Below are 20,216 nucleotides of genomic sequence, written 5' to 3' on the forward strand. Positions count from 1 at the left end.
AGAGGTCTTGCATGAAGCTTTTCGGAGTTTTTAGACACATTTTCTTTGGAATCACTTTTTTCCCCTTCCCTTTAGCACTCTTCCATTCGTCACAGGCAATTCTTTTTTGTTTCATTCTAGAAGTCTTTGGTGACCAATGAATCTTCTTGTTTTTTGCAGGCCTTCTTGACCTTATTGTTTCTTATAAAGAATTAACTACATCTTTGCTTCTCTCACTACTTCTGTTAGCTTTATAGAAATCGTGGTGTCATGTTCATCTTTTCCTCCAAATCCTTCTCCTCTTTTCATCTGGTCCTCCTCTGAGATTGCATAAGAGAAGATCTGCTATGGGAATTTCCCTCCAGGTTTGTATTTCACATTTAAGGCATTTTATCTTTGAGACCACAGACTGAATCTTGGTAATGCTGAAGCCAGGATCTGCCAAGGATGTTCTCTGAGCAGTTTGTGATCTGTTTCACCTGTAGTTGTAAGGCCATATATATGCTGAGAAAATTTCTGACTTCCAGTAACACTGGCAGATAATTCTTTTTCTCTATAAGCGTAGGTTTGCCGTATTGGTGTCAGCACTCTTGCCACTAGAGAATCTTTGTGCAACAATATTATTCTATTGTTTCTGAAACATCTACTTTTAGTATAATTTATTTTTGTTGTAATATTTTGAGGGGTTTTCTTCAAGTGTATGCCATCCTTCATGGTTTGGAAGATATTCTCCAGCTTATTATCTCAGCTAGACCCCATTCCTCTCTCCCCAACCTCATCTCTGTTCTTCTGTCTTGCAGAAACACTGTTATTTCTGCTAATCTTGGTGTATGGCTTCACAGGTCACTTACCATCCCTGCTATACTCTCGAATTCTTTCTGGGAAGTTCAGGCTGTAATTGTTTCATTATTTAACTTTCTTTTTGAAGGTCTGATGCCTCCTTTTCCTAAAATGTGGCCAGAGTCACTCTCTTGCTCTACACTGCTTTGCATTTGATTTGAAAGGAGAAAGAGGTTTGTTCATTTGTTTGTTTTATAACCTGCATCATGTAAGTAGTATTATTAAGTTTTTGTTGTGCTGCCATGTGCTAGAACAGGAGCAGGCAAAATACAGCCCTCAGGCTGAATCTGGCCCACCAGGCAATTTCATCCATCCCAACTAATTGTACCCCGCCCAGCCCACGCACATCGCTCCTACCCTCATGGGTGGAAAGGTCCAGCCCAGCCAGCACGCAGCTTCCAGCAGGGCTGCTGCTGCTGCTACAGCCACCAAGGAACCTGCTTGGCTTCCCTGGCATCCTTCTTGCTCTGGGCACCAGGTAGGGAAGCAACAGGGGTGGGGGCAGAGGGAGAGCTGCATCGAGGCAGGAGCGTGGAGCCCAGAGCTAGGGCGTGTGGAAGTGTGGAAGCGTGCCCAGGGGCATGGAAGGAGCATGGCGCTTTGGTGGGCAGGGTGTGGGTGTGAGGGAGGGTGGAGAAGTGTGGGGACCCCCTACACACTCCCCCACCATGGTGTACAGCCCCCCACTGCTGGTGGCAGCAGCAGCAGCAGATGGCAGGCGCTTGTGTCCTGCACAGGCACTGCCACCCAACATCAGACAGCTCTGGCCAGCGCTGCACATGATGGCAAGGAGCGCAGCCAGGCCAGCCCACCTCCATCATGTGGGGGTCTCTGCAGCACATGTGCAGCTCCTGGCACTCATTGGGCACCAGGACAAGCCCTGTGCGATGGAGCTGGCAGCCTGGCCCTACTCCCTGCCATGCAGGTCCCACGACTCCACCAGGAAGCAGGGGGCAGGTTTCCCGTCAACTTCTGGCAGAGTCCCAGGACCTGCATGGCAGGGGGCAGAGAAGGTATTAGCTACACTGGGTGGGGATTCCCCTGGTGCCAAGCAAGTGCCAGGAGCTGAACATGCTGTATGAGGAACCTTGCACAATAAAGGTAGGCTGGTCTGGCTGTGATCCGGGTGGTAGTGCCTACACAGGCCACGAACACCCTGATTGCCCCGAGTGCCTGCCACTTGCTGCTGCTGCTACCACTGGTAACAGGGGCTGAGCATCATGGGGGGAGTGTGTGAGGGGTCTCTACATCCCCCCCCATCCTCCCTCACACCCCACAAATGCCACACACTCACACCCTGCCCCCACAATACCTCCACATATACACACTCACACCAACATCCCGTATTGCCCCCCCATCCACACCCCCACCCCCTCACCTCCCTCACTCCACCATACGCACACACACCCCCCTTCCCAAACACACCCCCACACATAATGTATAAGAGTAAGATTTTATTTTTGAGTTATGCAACCACTATACAATATGCAAACACAAATCATGACAAAAATATGTTTTGTCATAAAATTAAACTATGTTGTAGTAGTTTTTTTACTTTTACTTTATGGTTTGGGGGTTTTTTTTGGTTCCAGGATGACAACCCTCCTCTTCCAAAAGGAGTACTTCCAGGGGGAAAAGGGCGGGGGGACTTCTACTGGCAAAGGTCAGGGGTTAGGGGTGGGACTTCCAGTCCCAAGATTGCAACCAGGGAGCAGGGCACCTGTCAAGGAGTGGGGCTACCCTTGTGGCCCTCAACAGCTCACCAACCTTGTTAAGCAGCCCTCCAACCAAAATAATTGCCCACCCCTGTGCTATAATGTCCTGGATTATGATTTTGATATTCATCAGTCCCAGTCATGAAAATTTTTCTGGAATCTCTCTTATGTAGATGATACAGTAAAAAACATACCTTGAAGCTCTGTCTTACAGTGTTTTAATGCAACACTTTCTTTTTCTTTGTCTAGTCTGATCACCCAATGTCAAGGAAGTCTGAGGATCTAAAATACTGACTATACCTCTAAGTCTTTTACCTATGATTGGTACCAATTACTGCTTTGTTTAGGACTTTGCATATCCTAATCACAATGAGGTGTTATTTGTTTGTTTCATTTTTGGGGTTGATTGGTTCATTTTTATTTTTATTTTTTCTCTTCTACAGCCATTGAAAACCACTTTGGATTTTATTGTTAAGGGCAACCATGGCACTGAATGTGCTGTTCAAAGCACATCTGTAGATAGCTTGATTTTGCAATGTCCTAGTAGGCATTCTACACATTTGAAAGCACTGGGGAATCTTTTCTTGATTTCCTTTTCTATAAGATGTACTTTTATGAATTCCATCACCAAGACAGTAGGCACGTCTACATGAGACGTTAACTGTACAGTAGCCTAATAACACTGAGCAGTAGTACATCACAGCACTGACAGTGGTAATGGGCTACTGAGCAGTAGCATCACTAAAACATTGTTCGTTGGTGCTACTGCACAATTACTCTGGTTACTGTGCATTTACTTAGTACTTGATTATCCAAGTACTGAACTTGTTACTGCGCATTTAATGTAGTACTTGGATAATCAAGTACTAAATAAATGCACAGTAACTACTGTGTATAAATGTATAGACATGCCCAGTGTTTGTCAAGCTCAATTATTTTAAGGTTATTAGTCCCAGTTTTGGTTTTGCTAGTGTATTTCATAGATTCATAGATGTAGGGTCAGAAGGGACCTAAGCAGATCATCAAGTCTGACCCCCCAGCCCTGGGCAGACAAACCCTGGCTACGGTCTTGGGTCAGGGAGGGTGGTTAAACTCACCTTCCACTGAGTACGAAGCTGCCCTGCCCTGCTTACTTAGTAGTGGCTGTGACTCCAAGGGAAGCCTTGGAGTGGCTAGCAAGCATGCTCTAGCACCCCCTGGCTTCTGAGTTGAGCCCTGTAGGCATGTGGCTGCATTTCCTGAATCAAAAGTGAATATGTGTTCATTTGCTTATCGGTTCAAACTCTATAGCTTAGACTAACCTGCAAACACTGAATCAATTCAGCCTCAGGCTTTTTGACTCTCTGTACCTAGCCTTGGGGATAAATCGTATTTCATTTGCATGCGGGATAAGCATAACTGCATAATCTCAATGTTTTGTTTGGACGCTACTTTCCCCTGTGATGGAAAGGTTTGGCCTGCATGCATACCTTTTGAAAGAAGATGGAAGAGGGCCCTCCCTTATCTTAGCACACTAACCTAGTAGTTAGGTCACTTGGACAGGGAATGGAAGACCCAGGTTCCAACATCAGCTTCAAGAGAAGTGCTATAGTGCATTTATACACACTTTTTTTCCTGCGATGCTCCGGAAATCTGCCACTTGAAGCAGACTAGATTAATCAAGTCTGCTTCACATGAGCTGAAGCAAACGTGTATAAGCAGTGAAAGGTGCATTAGCACACTGAAAATGGTGGTGGTGCAATTTTAGACTAGAGCACTGTAACAAAGGGGCCTTCTCTGAGCTGATTTCCCTGTGGCCCAGTCACCTGTTTCTGGGCTAACCACCCACCTTCTCACCCACTATGTCTTGATGTTAATTAATTAATTAATGATCTTAATAAGCGGGAGGTTGCCCATTTCTTGCCCCAGTGCCAGGGGGCACAATCTATGGCTTCGTACCTCCCCTACACTGCAGCCCATGCCTCGCAGATGGCATCCTCTGTTGTCAATGTCACCGGCCCCACTCTGGGTCCCAGAATCCTACTATTTGAAGCCCACCTGAATCCCTCCATTCAGGCGGCCTACTCCACCTTTATTCTAGGCTGCATAGCTCCCTGAACTGCTTCCCCCCTACAGGTGTGGTCCCCCTGGGACCTTTGGCTACACTGGCCCTGGCCCCACCTCCAGGCCAGTTAGAACCCCGGGAATCCCTTGCAGCTCCGGGAATCCCTTGCAGTGGGCCCCTGGCCCTTCCGGTCCTGGCCCCAGCATTGACCAGTCAGGGCGATGTCAAGACAGGTTTCTGAGTCTATGGCCCCACTCTCTCGCTGGGGTCCACCTTCCAGACCCTACAAGGGGGTAACCCACCCGATTGTGAGAGCTGGGGTTCAGGCACCCTGACCCACCTTTCACCAAGGTGGTAACTGGCCTGGCATTTCCTGGGGGCTCCCACACCACTGAGAGCCCCACCAGGCCACCCACTCCTGGCAAGGTGCAGTTTTAGGTCATGCCCAGGACCAGGAGCCTCCAGACCATCTCCTACCACCCCTCCCTTACCTCCAGAGGGTTCCATGAAGACTTACAGCCAGGTGATGTTGCTGTACCTCCAGCCAGCAGCAAAATGCCCTGTTTATATGGGCGGCCAGAGCTCTAAAATGGCCACTGCAATTAAGCACCTGCTGGCAGCTTGGCCCCAGGTCTTAAAGTGGCAGGCACAAACAGTGCCCTGCCACAAGCACCTCTGAGATGTTTTAGTTCAAAAGCACACCACCGCCATTTTCTCAGTGTTGACATGCACTTCGGCGCTTATACAACTGCAAGCATTGCAGCACCAGACGCTTGCACATGTAAAAATGCCCATAGAGAGCACTGCATAATGCTTATCCCATAGCGTCATGGCTAGAGCACTTTGTAGGTAAGCAAGAGTGGCAGATTAAATGTTCCTTTAGAGACCTAGGACCTATATCTACTGCTCTGTGGGCAAGTGCACTAATCAAGAGGTTGTTGTAGATAAAAGGTAAGAGGGTTCTCTTCTAAGCGTGCTCATAAGGAGAGTGCTACTATATGGAATTCAAATTACATGTCTATGATGTGACAATATAAGTGTCACTTAGGTGCATGAAGATGCAATAGGATCCTGCTTATCTATATTCTTTCTTGGCTTTACAAAATTTTCATTCCCTATTAACAGTTTTTAATTTTATGCCTATTTCTTCTGGGCTATGCATGCTTTACTTCCTCATTACACTGGTCTTTAGTCTGTACCTTTCTGCTGAGCTGTCCTCCCTGGAGTTGTTCACTAGTTGCATGCACTGTTCACCTGGTCCATTACTGCTCATGTGTGTGGCATGCTCAGGCAAAATACTTGGTGTTGTGAAAAATTGTGCATATCTTATTCAGTGCTCAGGATTCCTCTTGCCCTGCACTATCAACCTCCACATCCATTGCAAGCCTGCTCCTTCTATACCTTTTCTGTGTGGGTTTTTTTAATGTTATTTGTACCTGGTGTCCTGATGTTGCAGGCTTACCTCCTTGTTTGTATATCTAATTGCTGATCATACATCTCTGTTCTATCATGTACACAAGATGACTAGTGCTAGTGAGTCCTTTCATCTTTTTTATTTTTTTTTTTTTGCATTTGACAAAGTAGACTATTGACTTTGAAAGTTCATGCTTCCTTGAACCAGTTAGTCTCTATGATGCCACCCTGGTCTACCTTCTGCCTGACTTCAGACTAATATAACTAACCACCTCTCTCTTGGATGTCTAATATGTCCAGTTGTTAGAATGCCTTTTTCTAATTTTAAATTATACACAGTCTTTTTTCCCTTATATTTCTTTTTAATTTGAGCCTATTACGATTTCATCCTTCCATATGTCATCCCTATTTGGGAAAGCACAAACTTTTTATCAGCTGTAGCTAGGTCATCTACTCATCAGCTGTCACAATAGGTCCCCTGTTTGTCAGAACTTTTCTCTTTGTATGGAGTCATTATTCTTCAGAAAACAATAGGATTTAAATAGCTCAAGCAGTGTGTCTGGATTTTTCTTGTGTGCTTCATTGAGCCTACCACTAGGCACCCATGCTTTTAAGCTATTTCTGCTTTTTTGCCTAATACATATTTGAAAATAATAAGGTTTAGAACCACTTATATGCCTCAGATCCTCCAAGAATTGGATCCATTAACTCCTTCCACTTTGCTCAATTCTTACATTTTCAAAGTCCATGGACTGCACATTTCTTACATTCTTCTGCTTGAGAGAGACAGCAAGTTTGCTTTCCGTACGGGTTGAGGTAAAATGAAAGGGCTTTTATTTATAGAAATTTAAAACACTGTATTCTAAGCAGATCAATACAGCCCGTCCCCAGTGCTTGACCCATACATCCAACAAGAGGCAGCATCCATGAGTCATTTCACACGCCTTTCTTAAAGGGACATGCCTAACCATATAGGAACATAATTTAATTCCAATTTGAGAAACTAGTGGTGCTTGTAAAGTGCTATGAAATGGGATTGTATTACTATTAGGATTATTAACTGCATTCAATTGATTTTATATTTTAAATGCTAAAACACACTGCCTTAATATTGTCCCCTCCTTTAAAATTACTTACTAGCTTTAATAAAGTGTATCCACATAGTGCAGATGAACCACCTCCACCTTTCCACATACCTTTTATATAAAATGGTCCAGGTGTGTCTGAGGGATCCCCAAGAGATCCCCTCTTTAATTCATCCTAAAATATCCAGGCTGGCCCTGAACATAGAACTGTATTCACAATAGAGAGAAGTCCCAATAGTCTTCTGTGGGTGAAGAATAAAAATGGCTCAGGAGGGGTCAGGAACTTTGTTCCCTGTCCAAAGGAAAATGCTAAGACCAGATCTGGTGCCATACAGCTTTCCCTCCGAGTTCTCTGCTTGTGGTAAATTGCATTATTGTTCAGCTTAGTGTGGTGAGCCATAAAGGAGCAAAGAGGTGAAGAGCACTGATTGCTGCTCATTGTTTTGTCTTGCTTGTCCTCAAACCAACAGAAAGAATCAGAAGATAGACTCTAAGTTATAAGGGACTGATAAGTGCTAATGTATTATTTTGCCTGTTGAGTGCGTCTCCCACATCAGGCGATTCACAGAATCAATGCTAATAAATTAAAATTGTTGTCTCTGATTAAGCTTACATATGTGAAAGTTCACTCTCAATTTAAAGGGAAAAAAGATGTGGGTGTAGACAACAAGGTCAGTCACCCAATTTTATTTTTAATAATGTATCAAGCCTTTGCGAGGGAGAGAGCTACTATTAGACAGCAACAGACAATTACTCTGCCAAACAAAACAGTAATAAAGAAGAAAGGCAATTTGTTTACAAAGAAAGGGCTGTGATCACCCTTCAATAAAAGTCCTTCACCATTAATAGCTTGAAATAAAAAGGACCCCATTATAGCCATCAAGATATTATTGGGACATAAGAACACAAGACTAGAAGGGACCTCTGAGGTCTCTGAGTATCCTCAAGGTCACAAAATACAGTCCTTCCAGGGATGTATCCAGAAGGGGTGCAGTGCCACAGTTGCATCCCCCTTTTAGACCACACCACAGGAGCAGCAGCCAGGGACTTCTTTTAATTACCTGAATAAGGTAACAATCTTCCCCCCATCTTCTCCAATTCCCTTCCCTTCCCACTGTTTCTACTGTCTGCACTGTCTCTGGCTGCCTCGAGGGCAGGAGGAGCTCCAGAGCCACTCACACCCTACTCCAGCCAAGTTTCACAGGGGCCAGACTCAGCCAGAGCCAGCAGCAGTGGGTGGGTTCATCCTCTCTGCCTGATCCCTCCATGTGTTCTCTCCCAGTCTGGGAGCAGGCTCAGGAAGGGGGAGCCCTCCCCACTGCCCCACAATCAAAGCCACTGCCCCCAGTAGCTTTGCATTGCGTAGCAGCTTGCACACTGACAGCAGCAAGCAGCAGAAGTGGTGAATGATTTGGGGGGGATGTGGAGCTGCTGCTGAGCATGGAGGAGAAGGGATGGGTGCTGAGAGCAGAAGCTGGGGAAATTCTTATCTGATTTGGGGACTTGAGAAAGGCCCCTACTCCTGTTTCTGCTCCTGTGGTGTGGTCCTGATGGGGATGGTGAGAAGTTGGGATGGGGGTGCAGCCAACCATGAAGCACTGAGCACTGCTCCCACATCCCTCTTTACAAATCTTGCATCCACCAATGCAGTCCTCTAATATCTCAGGCAACTAATTTCTATTATCCCATACAAAAGCCAATTGAGCTTCATCATGTGGGAAGTCTGGGTTCTTGCACCAACTCTTCCCATTGGGGGTCTGTTCCAAAGCCTCACTGCTTGGGTATGAGAAACCTTCTAATTTCCAGCGTAAGCTTATGGTTGGTGAGCGCATCTACACATATGTTTTAATGCACTTTAACCTAGTTTCATGCTCATTAAAGCATCACTAAAAGTGCTATGTAGCTAATGCACATTAAACTAGGCTAATATTCATTAAGTGTCACTTAAAATCCATATTCTTTAGTTAATGCACATTAAGTTAGGCTAATGCACATTTTTCTAGTACCTCAGGGCACTTTTACATGTGCTTTGGGGCTGGGGGGCAGAACTTTAATTAGAGCACCTTCAAGAGCCACTTTAATTAAAGTGCCACAGCGTCTCGTGTATCAGTGTCCCCGTACTTCAAAATGGCAATGGGGGCACTTGAACTAAAGCTCATTTGACACGGGAGGCTAATCAAGCCTGGTTAACCAAGTCTGCTCTGACACGCTCTTGTACGGGCACCCTTACAATGGAGGTACTAGATTTAATGTGCATTGACTGAAGCACATTAACACACATGTAGGCACACCCAGTTATTACTAAATTATGCTTGTACCAACTTTGTCCTTTAATTAAAGCAGCTCTTCTTCCTCCCTGGTGTTTACTGTCTTCATGAATTTATACAGAATAATTATAGCCTTGGAGAATGTATTGTTCATTGATGTAAGGAAAAACAGATGTAGCAGTGTCATTAATATTAGCACTAACATGCCCCAATCTCAGTTACTTGAGTATTAATCAATAAAACTATTCCAAATTTAACATCACTATACCTGAGAGCAGAATATAACCCTCTGAAGCCTGCCATGTAATCCAGTGAAATTACCAACTCTTGACTGTAAATCCCAGTGCTAAGTAGTCAAATACTTCTGAATTTTGGAAAAACTTTGGCACCTAATGTCCTAAGGCTGTACCAGAAAAATACCAGAACAATGCATTAAAAAATGTCTTGCACTTATAGTTCATTAAAAAAAAAATGCTGAAAAGTTTTTTTAGAAGAAATCCACAAAAGTAATCAAAATGGGGAAAGTAATGTCTATAGGCAGAAAGATTTGTAGAGCTGTTAGTCTTCAGTGCAAATGACTGAGAGGATATATGACAAAAAACATAGAATATAACTACATCAAATTTAAGGTTTCTCTTGAGTCATGGAGTTCCTTGTTGTTGTAGGCAACTACATTATAGAACATGTTTCATGCACTGAACAAGCTTACCCAAAAACTAGAGTTTTGGTTTTGCTCCCGCTACTCCTCTTGGAGAGGTGCTCCTAGACTTGACTCTTCTGATGGCTACAAACCTTTAATTACCAGCCAAAATATTTTTGTGGCCCTTTTATAGTCATTTATTCTTTTTCCAACATTGCCCTTTAGCTTGTGTAGATTTTCTCCATTTTTGGTGTTTAGCCCCTTGACACATTTATAGACAGCAACCATATCTCCTCTTAGCCTGTGTTTTCCTTAACTAAACATGTCAAGCTCTATTAGCTTTCTTTTGAAAGACAGACTCCGTTTCCTTGATCATCCTTCTAGCCTTTCAGTGCACAGTTACCCATCTGAATAAATCTTTCTCAAAAGCAAGTGAACAGACTTATGCACCACATTCCAATGAGGTCTCACCAGTAACTTGTACTTTAGCACTAATTCTTCTTCATCTTTCCTTGAAAGATTTTGCCTGAAATATCCCCAAATTACATTTGCCTTTTACATAATCCCTTCATGTACTTATAGTCTCATAGCCATTCAATGACCAACAAATATAGTCAGGTGTTTCTACTCTTCTGTTTTTTTCCAACTTATGAGTTTTTAGCTTATAAAAAGGTTAGGGTCTTGTTGCACATTGCACTTTGAGCTGCTCAGCTGTTGATTGGTGTTAGGGCCCTGTTACACATTAATTTAGGTGGCAGCTGGAGCTTCCTGGGATGGCTGGGACGTGGGAATGTGCTTTTGTGCTCTGCTGTTTGCACAGGATTGCACCCCTGGGGTTTGGAAGATCATACCCCTGGGGGCAGAAAGGGGATCTGGCTTGGTGCCAAAACTTACCCCTGGCCACTAGGGGGTGGAGAGTTTGTCCACACAGAACAGGATGGTGGAAGAGGGGACACTGCATCCCCGGATGCTGGAGGACTGCAACTTGGGCAACTTACCTGTGGTCACATATTGATGGAACAGAGCTGGGTAACATGGATCAGAGATAAACCTGCCCTGGAGTGGCGTCATTTTAAGTTGCCTAAAATGTACTTAAAACTAATTTCAGATGTTAATATATGGAAAATAGTGGGGTTAAGAGCTCCAGAAACCTTCTAAAATTCATGTGTAACAAGACCTTAGAGTGGTATAGCCATGATGGTCCAGGAATTATGCAAGAGGCAAGGGTATTTGGGAGAAGGTGGGGTTCATATATTTTATTGGACCAATGCACAGTTGGTATAAAGCTTATTTAGGTTATAGCTGATTTTTTTTTGTTATCAGTCCCTAAGTCTGTGACCTTGTACTTGGTATTATTGAATGTCATCCTGTTTTTTTTTATTCCAGTCATCAAGGTCATCTATCATTTTCCATGCAGAAATGTTCTTAGAGGTAGTATAGGAATCGATTATTATAATTAATACAAAAGAAAAGAAGGAAGAAACAGTCCTGGGCTGCAGCAGAGAATATTTTGGTTATGTAGTATAAGTTTTAGTAATATAAGAACAGACAGGAAAATGGAAGAGTCTGTTGGGGATGGTGAGGAAATCAGTATTCGCATCACTATCTGTTCATCCTTTTAAGACTGTTTTAAGAATAATGAGATCTGTTTTCCTATTGGATTCGATGACACACTAGACATCCTTGGAATATGTCACATTGCTGCTCTCTTACTAGACCTTCCTCCCTTCCAAATGATGTTAGGAATCATTTCCTAGAAGGAAGGGTAGTCCACGATATATACAATATATTGTATAGCTTGAAATAGGGTTCATTCAACAGCTACTTTCCACAAGGTTCTTATATAATCTGGCCTGGTCTCTGTATTGCAAATAAGCCTGTATAATCTTGGACAAATTACTTTGTCCCTGTGAGCCGAAGTCCCCTATGTGTAAAATCCCCACTAAATAGTATTGTACCAAACTTTGCAACCCCAGGAACTGGCACAGGGAGCCTGCACAGGAAGTTCCCACTTCTATATAGGGGATGCTGGGTTTAGGGTCAGAAGCCAATGGACTAAGGAGAGGAGAACAGGCAGAGGTAAAAAAAAAAGTTAACATTAAGGACATTCACTTAGGACCTGGGTAACAGGAAGTAAATGATGACACTGTGGTGAATCTCACCCGTGAACAGGTATATCTCACCCATGAACACCGTGATATATACACCTGAGAACCTTAAACCTTCCCACAACTCCAGAGGGCTCCAAACCAGTCTCTGGTCCCATAAAATACTTAACCACCATCTGCTCAGGCTCCACATCTGAGCCCCGGTGCTGCAGCTTCAAGTCCTAGCTCTGCCTCTCCTTCCAACTCTCTTGCCATGCATTTCCCTCTCTGTCATGCAACCTATGCTCTGCCGCAGCTCCTTTCTCTTCCTCCTGCCCTCTGCCACCTTCTGGGAGTTGTAGTACACATTGTAGTTCCTTTCTCCAGTCCTCAGGAAGCTTCTCAAAATTGTAGATCACATCACAACATTACAGTACATGACATTTAACATCACAGGACATTACAGTATTTTCCCCTCTTCACAAAGGTACCATGAGCATGAAATACGGTGGAGCCCTCAATACTATGGTGATACAGCCCATATAAATGGAGCAGGGATAGATTTTGTGTTTGTCTTTGACTATTTTCCTGAGTCACCCTAGGTGAAATGCTGCATTCATATTTAGGGCAAAGCTTCTGCAGAAGCCAAGAGAAGTCTGCTTGTACTGCCCTTAGGTATCTAAAGAGGCAGTGTGAGGTATGAGGTGCTGCTTGGAAATTAGTTCTGAACTATGTCATTATGCTGAATATCATCCAAACTCAAGGCTACATCTGACTCACTAGATTTGTGGGACATTTTTAAGACATGGTACAATACAGCATTCGCATTCAAGCTACAGCGCCTGCTGTCACTCTTCTTTAACCACATCGTATCATGTTATGTTATTTTGAGAAAATGCAGTGAGATTGTTCAGATACTCAAGGTCTTAATAAGCAACCCATTTAATACAAACCATTAACACATGTACCATATAATAGAGGGACATGACATTGGTGGTTTGTTTCCTTTTAAATCATTAACTGTCCATTAGCGAGACAGTTTAATTATGGCTTTATAAGGCTGAGCTATTGCTAAGAGCTGGTAAAGAGTTGTTGTCATAAAGAAAGTGGAGCAGCAGCGAGATGTTTGCAAGAGATTTGCATTTGAGGGAATAAACCCATACAAACTTGTCAGCTCCCTGATGTTCTCCCCTGGACCTGGAATCATAAATCTCCAAGCAATCTGGCATTGTCTAGTGCTGAAGTGTACAACTAGAGTTACCCTAAAGCAGCAGCAGTCAGGCTGGAAGTAGCAGAAGGGGTTAGTTCTGTAACTCTTTCTTAAACTAGATACAGGGATAAGTCCAGCTGCCACCTCTGATGTTACTGGGCTTCCTCCATTGTCCAAGCTAGTGAAGTTCTATCGTTAATGTGTGAGATGGGAGTTAATGCCATAAAAGCAGAGCTGCTCAGTGGGGGCTTCTTAAACTACAGGGCATAGGGCAAAAGGGGTGCCAGATTGGAGTCAGTGCTATGCAGGGTCCCTATTTCTTTTCCAATGGAGGAAGGTGGCATTACAAGCACACTGGACTACTTCAGGGCTATTTAACTGCTGCCCCATATACTGATCCCTACTTTTCTTTCCCACCTGCTCATCTGTCTTGTTGTCATTTACTGCAAATACAGTTGTTGGTGATGTGAGGCCTTATAAGGACTAAGTAACAGCTGACTGATCCCTGGGCCATGTATTTGGTTCTGGTTGCTTGTGGAAAGTCCAGGCTTGTCTTGTTTTTACAGATACAAGCTTGGCACATGCAATACAAGCAATCAAAGCACTGCTCCATCCTCAATCCTCACTGGGAGTGGTCATATCTGATACTGAGGAAGTAGTGCAGTTTCCATGCTTGCTCATACCTGGTGCTCTTGCTCTGATTGCCCTCTACAAGAACCAATCAATTGTGCTGGTGGCTTTGTGATATGGACATCTATCTACCCTGCACTGGGAAGAGATCAACTCGTTTTAATTAAGTTTACCCAAGTTAGAATTTAATGGAGCAAAATGTAATTATCCAACTTGGAATTTAGTGAGAACATCACAATTAACATCATCTAGTCTAGTGAAAAGTACAATTGGATCTTTAATGAAGGTAAGTGGTCAGGCTCTCTATTTTGCATTTCATCTAAGAGGCAGCACCTCATGCTAAGCCATGAGCACTGATTTAGTGAGAGAAGTGTCAACTAATGAACCACCAGTCCCATTTCTTTCAGCACTTAGTTCTGATCCAGCATAAGCTTGCTTACTTTATGAGAGTTAAATGCTTCACAGCACAAGGTCATCCTTTACATTTAAAGGGAAGTGAACATGAACATGACAGTGATAAATAAAAGGATTTTTTTCCATAAAATTATGGATATTTTTCATCATTTTTGCCCACCGCTGGAAAATTTTTCATACAGTTGGATGGCTAGCCCCAGAGCTCAAAGGCATAGATGGAAAAGAAATGCTGTTTTCCCCATAGGAGAAAAGAGAAAAAGCATGCTTCATTGGGCTTAATTTACATGAATTGCAATTTTGTTTACCCATAATTTTGAGTGCTGGGCTGTGCTGCATAATGATTTTTATGAGTGATATTATTCTGTTAATGTAATTGCATTTATAAGAGAATAAATGAACCAGGCATAGTATGTCACCTGTATTATTCCATAGAAAACCTGGGTAGATAGGAAATTAGCATTAAACAAGGTAGATGAGGGGTATTTGTGTGAGATGGATCAGGAGCTGTTTTGGAACAAGCAGTGATCTGTTCAGGGGTCCTACACAGCTCTGGGTTTTCAGCCCCAAGTTTCTAAATCACATAGAGAAATGACTTCACTGGACAAGCCCCACAGAAGGTAAAGCTAAGTCCATAGGGTCTAGCTCCTAGCAGCAGGGTTGGTTTTGCTACACCTGATAGTAGAAATACTACTGAGTGCCAAGGCTGATCTAGCCAATCAAAGCTGGTGGAGCTAACTATGAAACCAAGCCAACACAATGTGGGTGCCTAATACACATGCTAATTAGAAATCTCCCGCATGGCCTCATTGTCATGTTTATAATCTATGAATCTATAAGCCACTGCAGGTTTAAAAATGGCCACTGGGGAGCTTTATCTAAACCTTGTCAAATAAGATTTAAAGTGCCCCGCGGCCATTTTTAAACCCGCGGGGGGTTAATACATGTGACCGTGAGACATTTTAATTAGAGTGGCTCTCTGGGAACTGCTCTAATTAAGCCCCCGCTCCCAACCCCTGAGCACATGTATAGGCAGCCATGGTGTTCACTGAACAGGAATAAGCAGGCTGAGGAAAGCCACCTTCGAGCACCCGAGGCAGGTCATTAAAAACTGGAAGACTTTAGCCATAACAGGGTATACTGCTCACTACGTTCTCCCCAAGAAAATGTGTTTATGGTTTCATGTCTCAAGCGCTAGGAAGTAGGAAGAAACAACTGTATAGATTATTATAAGGGCTTATATTTTTTAGTTCTAGAATCTGAGACTATATGAGATTTTGGTACAGATTCAAGTCACGCATCCTTTTTAAGTGGAACAGAACCCATAGACCGCATTCATCTTGGCTTTTATCACTGCTGTGACACCTGGTTACTTATAGGAAGAGCAACCCTCTGGCTCTGTCTACTGTCTTCCCTGTCCCTATTAGGCACCCTGCAAAAGAATGGCCTGCTATTCTGTCTGGCTCTCCAGGCTCCAGAGAAGCAACGGATCCTATCTCTCTTCCCCACCCTTCCTTCACTCTTCGCTTGTGTAAGAACTAAGAAGAATTTAGGCCTTTGTTAATTTCATGCTAATTTAAGCACATCAAACCATAAGGGATGGATATATTCTGTCTTTGGCTCCAGATCTTCCACAAGGGATATCAAGATTGGTTCCCATTAGCTTTTTCCTTAAATGCTTTACTTGGATGCATTGGTGGAGTTAGAAAATGCAGATGTAATTGGGGCACAGATTGTAATCAATTACTATTAATTCCAACATCAACATTAGGAAGGGCCAAAGGAAAATACACTTTTCTAATAATTCTTTTAAACTTAATTAGTTCTACCTGCAGAGGCAAATATTGAAGCTTTAATGAAATTTCTAACCGATTCCTCCAAGCTGCTAAGCAATTTAAAGAGGAGGAAAAAAAAAAAAAGAGAGTGTTTCTGAGCAATAGCCTTACAAACTATGTCTGGCAAAGAGATTAAAAATAAACAGAAAATATTTTAATACTAACAAAATATTCAAAAGCTGCAGTTTATATTGTTGATAAGTAGCAGTACTCCATCTCTTTCTTTCCCCCCACCCCAGTTACATATAGTCAATAGCTGAACTCTTCAGTCCTTTATATTCAAATGAATATTTCCCACCAAAATATTTATTCAAATCAGAATGGTAGTGATTTTCAGATTCTCACAGGCAAAGTGGAAACAGAAAGATAAATGACTTTCTCACATTACTCCCCTGTTATTGTTACCATATATTGTGTGATGTTCCCTCATTATCTGTTGGTACACAAATCCGAGCAATGCATAATTTGGGAACCAAAAGCAAAATAGCAAAACATTTCTCAAGATGTTTTCAGCATTTTCAGATTCAGATGAAGAGAAAAATGCATCTAACCTTGGCTGGAACGAGGCATTAGCATTCTAATCTTGTATCTGTTTCTTGAGCTACTGTTACAGACAGGCAGCCAAATTCTCTGCTGAGATCTCACCCTTTTTTGCCATTCAGGCAACAAAAAGGGGATGGATTCTGAATGCAAAAGGCCAGAGGAGAATTATTTTTCTGACAGAATGATGTGCAGCAGAGCCCTGCACCACCAAACCCCATCCTCAGAGTTGCAGTTGTATTGGAAGATAGAGAGGAGAACAGCAGAGCAAAGCTCAACTCAATCTCTATTCCCTACTGTCAGGACTCAGGGAGGCCTAGTAAATGCTTTCAGTTTTGCTGAGGTGGGGCCCAGTGCAAAACAGCCTTCAGGGTGAGAAAGTCACTGTTAGCTCCCTGACACCTTCCTCTCTTTCCAGTACTGAACAAATCTCTGCTGGAGGAGAGAATCTCTACAGTTATAATTCCTGCCTACAAGTTGTCTCTGCCCTCCATCATGGAAAATGCGAATTCATACATGCGAGTAAGAGTAGATGAAAATGAACTGCAAGAAAGTGAATTTGGGAAGGCAGATAGCGAAAACAGGTATCCAACTCTCATTGCGAGCCGATGCTTTACATTTTTACATTGTGAACTGTGTGGTTCAGGAAGAGTTGAATGTCACAGGAGAATGTTGAAGCAATAGTATATATAACTATTACAGTCCTTTTCTCCATGATGACTCTTTGCTGAAACTCAGGCCACAGTTCCTTCTTTCCAGGACTTGTCAGAAGGTTTTAGGCAGGAGCATTAAACCTTATGGCAGCTGTACAAAAATATCCCAATAAGAATGTGTTAATGCAGGGGTGGGCAAAATGCAGCACGCGGGCCAGATGCGGCTCCCCCAACCATTCTATCCAGCCTGCAGGGCCCCTAAAAAATGTATAAAATTAATATTTATCTGTTCTGGGCTGCCTGTCACGCAGCCCTCGACGGCTTGCCAAAACTCCGTACGCGGCCTTCCGCCCAAAATAATTGCCCACTCCTGCATTAATGGTTCCTAATCAACTTGAAAAGAGAAAGTACCATACTTTTGTTGGTAAGACAAATATATCAAGCACACAGAAACCACTGTAAATAATAATAGTACTAGCAACAGCAAATAGTAAATACCACTTTGAAAACAATGGGTATATTTTTAAAAAGGTATTACAGGCCAGATCCTAATCTGACTATGAGGTGTCTAAGTGACATGTAGGCACTTTTGTATGATTCTAGTCCATCCTGCTTTCCAGTGCATAAAAAATGTAATTCAAAAGATGAGTTGGTTGTCCTCATCTTCACTGAATTTTGTGACTTTGTCTTAAGGCTAAGATGAAGGCATGTTAGAAACATAAACAAATTAACTCCAGTTAACTCCAGTGCCCAAGTCTTAGGCTTTTTGCTATGGAGGGTGATATGTTTTGGCCAGTGTAGGCACCTAGGCACCCTCTGTGGTTAATGGAGAGAGTCTGAACATGCTGAAGTGCCTCAAATGGCAGGCTGAATTGAGACTAGACCCCCCATGGCCTTCCATGTCCTGAAAAAACACTGACTTCTTGACTGTTGAGCAAAATTTGGTGGCAGCCATTCTGAGCTGAACTCAATACTGCCAATCAAAGTGAGACATGATTCTTTTAATACCCATCAGCTGTGACCTCCCAGAGGACTTAGCACCACCCAACAAGAATTTGAACCACAAAAGAACCTAGGCTGATATTAGTTTCCATGGTACCATTAAGTGCTCCTGTTGAATTGCCGAGCATGATCAGCAGCCCTAGTATAGAGATCTAGGGAACTTTGCAGGCCAAAAGTAAATTCAGACCTAATGAATTTGGACACTGAGGGTGTCTCTACACATGCATTTACATCACATTAAATTGACTGCATAATAAGTTACTGCACAATAAGTGGAAATAGGCCTATGTCTACACATGCAGGCATTAAAGCACATTCATGCTGTGTGTGGTCTGACTTGGGACTGAAGTCAGTCCCAAATCAGTCCACACACAGTGTTACTGTGCAGTAAGGCATCTACATGTGTATTACTGTGCAGTAACTAATTGGATGTAAATTTGATACCTGCATCATGCAGGTATCAAATTTATTTCCAAGTCAGAGTAAGTTGTCATAGTTACTGCACAGTACGGGTGTGCATGTGTAGATGTGAACCCATACCGTGCAATAATTTTTGGTTACTGTAAAGTAAATTAAGTTATTGAGCAGTAAATGTGCACATGTAAATCTATCCTAAGTGAGTTTTGTGATACTGTCTCATTTTTATCTATCTTTGGGTCTTAAGGTCCTAAACTGCAGCTAAATCCCATTCTGATGCCTAAAGAAACAGTTTGAATCCTGCCTTTGTTTTTTTGTAGTCTGACTATAATCGAATTCATTATAGAGCTTCAAGGGACCTCAAAGGTCATCTAGTTCAATCCCCAGCACAAATATATGGATTATAGTGGATGACACCTGTACTTTCCAGAGCTTGGGAAGAATGGCAACATCTTGGTCCTTTCCCCAATACTACAGCATTTTGTCAGCAAATAGTCAAGGGAGATCCACAACCAGCATGATTCCAGCTCTTGCATTAATAGATTATTGGTTCCTAACTGCTGTTAAAAAAAAAAGGAATAAAAGAAAGAAATCTGTAGTCTGTTTCAAAATGTAGTGCAGGTATTGAGATCAGCAACTAAATACCTGTTCCCAATCATTCCTGTAAAGCTCTCACTATAAAACAATCTCTGTCTCTACCCCTCAATAACCACAGCTGAGTCAAATCAAACTGCAAAAACTCTTCCCTTACTCTGTCCTTCTTTATGCTCTTTTGACCATGACAGATTCCCATTTTGCAGTAGTAATCTCTAGGTTATTTTAAATTCCTTAGGCTCGGTAGTCTCTAGAGTTGACGGATGCTCAAAGCCCAGCTTCCCTCTGGGTTGTAAGGAGCAAGGAATGGAGCAAACACTGCTATAATAGAAGGCTTCCCTTGTAAGGAAACGTGGATTAGCATTCACCTACTGAAGCAGAAATCCTTTTGGAATCTAGCCTACAGATTAAATACCTACTGGTTATACAATGATCAGCCACTAAATCCACACATTTGTCTTTATTATTATAACACCCCTGCCTGTTCTAATGGCCTGACCTCTTGGGAATTGGCTGGCTGTGGGGTCTGACCATTGGGCAGCTTGTCTCCAAATGAAAGCTTCCCATACTGTGTCAGAAGCAACTCCTGAGCATGTCTGCCCCACCCTATTTCTCAGTGTTTTTGCCTTGAATTCAGCCCATGTTCAAAGATAGTCAAAATCTATGTCTCTTGCCCATTGCTTCACACTCATTTCGTAAGCCAAAGTCAAATACTGCAATACAAACCATGTGGTTTATAATATCTTCATACATGACCGCACACAACCTAGAAGAACAGAATTCTGATCCCAGTAGAAGTGTCTATATCCTGCTGTTTTCATGTAAATATTAAATATTAAATAATCACAATAAAA

This window comes from Alligator sinensis, unplaced genomic scaffold (genome assembly GCF_000455745.1).
Source record: "Alligator sinensis unplaced genomic scaffold, ASM45574v1 scaffold780_1, whole genome shotgun sequence".
Classification (NCBI taxonomy): Eukaryota; Metazoa; Chordata; order Crocodylia; family Alligatoridae; genus Alligator; species Alligator sinensis.